Source organism: Mauremys reevesii, linkage group 12, assembly GCF_016161935.1.
Source record: "Mauremys reevesii isolate NIE-2019 linkage group 12, ASM1616193v1, whole genome shotgun sequence".
NCBI classification, from domain to species: domain Eukaryota; kingdom Metazoa; phylum Chordata; order Testudines; family Geoemydidae; genus Mauremys; species Mauremys reevesii.
In genome coordinates this window covers 49,963,504-49,967,726 of record NC_052634.1, presented here as the reverse complement: position 1 = coordinate 49,967,726, position 4,223 = coordinate 49,963,504, and the positions used below count along the sequence as shown (strand labels likewise).

The following is a 4,223-nucleotide window of genomic DNA, read 5'->3' as shown; positions in this document are numbered from 1 at the left end:
GTCCCCAGTAATGGGGGATTGGGGGCGCACAGGGGAACCGCTCCCCATCCCAGCTCACCTCCGCTCTGCCTCCTCCGCCGAGCACACAGCCCAGCTCTAATTCTCCTCCAGTCGGTGCCGCAAGCCTGGGCGGGGAGGAGAATTAGAGCGATGTCGGGGTGCTCAGTGGAGGGGGTGGAGCCGAGGTGAGCTGGGGCGGGCTCCCCAGGCAGGCTTAGCTTCCGCAGGCAGGGGCGGCAGATTATATCTCTGTGCGGTGCCCGGGCTCCAGGAATATTCAGGGCTGGGGGCCCTGCTCCAGCAATATTTGGAGCTGGGTCTCTCCCCCGGCCCTGAGCCTCCCCAATGCCCCAAACCCTCATCCCCAGCCAGAGCCCTCATCCCCCCGCACTCTAATCCTCTGCCCCAGCCCTGAGCCCCCCGCAGCATGAACCCCTCATCCCCCCGCACCCTAATCCTCAGCCCCAGCCAGAGCCCTCATCCCCTGCACCTAATCCTCTGCCCCAGCCCTGAGCCCCCGCGCAGCATGAACCCCTCATCCCCCTGCACCCTAATCCTCTGCCCCAGCCCTGAGCCCCCCTGCATCATGAACCCCTCATCCCCCCGCACCCTAATCCTCTGCCCCAGCCCTGAGCCCCCCTGCAGCATGAACCCCTCATCCCCTGCACCCTAATCCTCTGCCCCAGCCCTGAGCCCCAGCAGCATGAACCCCGCATCCCCTGCACCCTAATCCTCTGCCCCAGCCCTGAGCACCCACATCATGAACCCCTCATCCCCTGCACCTAAACCTCTGCCCCAGCCCTGAGCCCCCCCGCAGCATGAACCCCTCATCCCCCACACCTAATCCTCTGCCCCAGCCCTGAGCCCCGCAGCATGAACCCCTCATCCCCTGCACCTAATCCTCTGCCCCAGCCCTGAGCCCCGCAGCATGAGCCCCTCATCCCCTGCACCCTAATCCTCAGACCCAGCCAGAGCCCTCACCCCTGCACCCTAATCCTCAGCCCCAGCCCTGAGCCCCTGCAGCATGAACCCCTTATCCCCGCACCCTAATCCTCAGCCCCAGCCTTGAGCGCCCGCAGCATGAACCCCTCATCCCCTGCACCTAATCCTCAACCCCAGCCAGAGCCCTCAGCCCCTGCACCCTAATCCTCTGCCCCAGCCCTGAGCCCCCTGCAGCATGAACCCCTCATCCCCGCACCTAATCCTCTGCCCCAGCCCTGAGCCCACCCGCAGCATGAACCTCTCATCCCCGCACCTAATCCTCAGCCCCAGCCCTGAGCCCCCGCAGGATGAACCCCTCATCCCCGCACCTAATCCTCAGCCCCAGCCAGAGCCCTCATCCCCCGCACCTAATCCTCTGCCCCAGCCCTGAGTCCCCTCCTGCATCATGAATCCCTCATCCTCAGCCCCACAGCCCTCACCCCTGTATTCCCTCCTATCCCCCAACTCCCTCCCCACAAGGTGCACCTCCCCTTCCCACATACCCCTTCCCAACCCCAAACTCCATCCCAAAGCCTGCACCCTTCACCCCCTCCTGCACACCCCCCCCCAGCCCCCGCCCCGAGCCAGCACCCAGCACCCAAACACCAACCCAAATCCTGCACCCTAATCCCCAGCCCAGGATCTGCATCCCAGACCTCCCCCTCCCAAGCCCCCTCCCAGAGCATTAGGCAGGTGGGAGCAGAGTTGGGGGGGGCAGAGTTGGGGGGCGGGTTCTGGGCACCACCAAAATTTCTACAAACTTGCCACCCATGTCCGCAGGAGGTCTCCCCAGGCAGGGGTCGCTGCCGTGGCCGGGGGTGGGGTGGGAGAAGTCTCCCAGGCAGGGGTAGCTGCCACGGGGGGAGTAGTTGCTGCAGGGGGGCTCCCCGGGTGGGGGGCTGAGTTAGCTGCGGGGGGTGGGGGAACGGACAGACGCGGTTAGCTGGGTGGGAGGGTGCAAGGTGGAAGTTTCACCTAGGGCCCAAAACTTCCTTGCACCCGCCCTGGGGCTTTCTGCACCCCTGACAGGCTGATTAGACACCTGCAGCCAATCAAGGCAGGCTACTCAGGGCACTTGGATTTAAAAAGGAGTCACTTCAGTTTGTGGTGTGCGTGTGAGGAGCTGGGAGCAAGAGGCTGTGGCTGTGGCTGTGCTGTGCTGTGCTGTGCTGTGCTGCGCTGCTGGAGGACTGAGGAGTACAAGCGTTATCAGACACCAGGAGGAAGGTCCTGTGGTGAGGATAAAGAAGGTGTTGGGAGGAGGCCATGGGGAAGTAGCCCAGGGAGTTGTAGCTGTCATGCAGCTGTTACAGGAGGCACTATAGACAGCTGCGATCCACAGGGCCCTGGGCTGGAACCCGGAGTAGAGGGTGGGCCTGAGTTTCCCCCCAAACCTCCCAACTCCTGATCAGACCCAGGAGGAGTTGACCCAGACTGTGGGTTCCACCAGAGGGGAAAATCACTGTGGTGAGCAAATCTGCTAATAAGCGCAGGACCCACCTAGGTAGAGGAGGAACTTTGTCGCAGCCTCTAATTGCAGCATTTTTAAACGATCTGCATGCTGCTTGCGGGCTCCTAACACTTGCCACAGCAGCTCCTTTTAACTTCCATCCAACCATCTGTACTTATGCCGATAGGTCGACTTTAGGTCTTTAACTTTGATTGGTAGCTGAGAAGATGGTATATCGGACAGAAACCCGTTCGACAAACCTCTTCATTTCCTTGTTATTTCCTGACTTCTTTATTCATCACCTTTTCCTTATTTCCCAGCAGATTGATTAGTTCTGGGTGCTAGCAGGGGGACCTGACGGGCTCCTTATTTTCTGATTTCTTTCGAAAGCATTGAACTTGCCAGGGCACAGTCAGATTCTGGATGCTCATGGAAATGTAACACCTCGTGCTCAGCTTTAGTTCTGTTTCTCAGCTCTTTTGGAAAATCGATCTTTAGTCTGTCATGTAGCATCCTTGCATTAGGAGATGGCTAATTAATAAGACCATAAACCTTGGCAATCAAATGGAACCTGAAGTCCACAGAAGAGCCCGAAAGGCCCTTGGGGAGTGGAGTGCAAGTTGAGGAAGACTTCCCTGCACAGCTTCTCTCTCAATTCTCGTTTTCCTGTATTGAGTGCAAAAGTCGGGAATCAGCTCAGGGTACGGTTATACCATGTGTGTGCAGTGGTTAGACAAGAAACTGGACTGGTATGGAGCAAAACACTTGTGTGTACGTTTGAGAAGGAGCAGAAAAGAGCAGTGGGGCTGCGGTATAGCGCTTGCATAGGCTTTCTTTGGCCTGTTTTGCTGTAAGAGTTAACAGTGAGAGATTGTTAGTCACATGTCAGTGGGTGGGTTTATGCAAATTAGGCGTGTACAGGGAAACCAGCAAGAGGAAGGAGGGTGAAAGACTTCTCTGTCTTTGAACAGAATTGTGTGTTAAGGGCTCTTGCTTTGAATTCTTCCAGTGGAGTCATTTCGGGGAAGAGATCATCACTTCGAGTTACCTAGTTATCAAGTGTCGTGAATGGTGTTTGGTGCGTGTCTGGGAGCTCCTCGTGCTGAAGTAGAAAGAAGTGGGGGAAGAGCAGCTGCCTAACGTCCGAGACTAACAGCATCGCTTCTTGGCCTTCTGGCTAAGATAAGTGTAGTGTCAGTTCTTATCAGTTTAATATCTGATAGGTCCTTTATTTGAGGACTGTATATTAAATTGATTTTTGAAACAAGGGGATGGAATAGGAGCTTGCTCTCACCACCCCATGCATTGACCTGGTATTGTACTATTTTCAGGACCAGTGCCTCTCCTTTTGGGGAGAATTGTGTGGTTAAAAAAGCAGAATAAGATTCACTCTAAAGATGCTGATTTGAGAAGATTTTTTTTTAAATTAGTTGGAAAATCAGGTTTCTTTAGCACTTAAGTTCTTCATAACAACATATTGTTAAAATTCCTTGGGAGTGTTTTCTGAGTCTATAGCTGTGAGTTTCTTTGTCTTGCTGGAAAATTGTTTTAAAAGCTGAGATTCTTCTATCAGAGAGGTAGCCGTGTTAGTCTGGTTCTGTAGAAGCAGCAAAGAATCCTGTGGCACCTTATAGACTAACAGATGTTTTGCAGCATGAGCTTTCGTGGGTGAATACCCACTTCTTCGGGTGCAAGCAGTATTCACCCACGAAAGCTCATGCTGCAAAACATCTGTTAGTCTATAAGGTGCCACAGGATTCTTTGAGATTCTTCTGTTTGCTGTGAGTTTTTT

General features: G+C 55.4%; 1 non-coding gene across 1 annotated transcript; it reads left to right on the top strand.

Annotated features, from left to right (window-relative positions):
* The first annotated feature begins 3,588 nt into the window (after positions 1 to 3,588).
* Positions 3,589 to 3,778, top strand: LOC120376346. The gene has a single exon (XR_005587231.1). It is a non-coding gene; the product is annotated as a U2 spliceosomal RNA (small nuclear RNA).
* Positions 3,779 to 4,223: the final 445 nt, after the last annotated feature.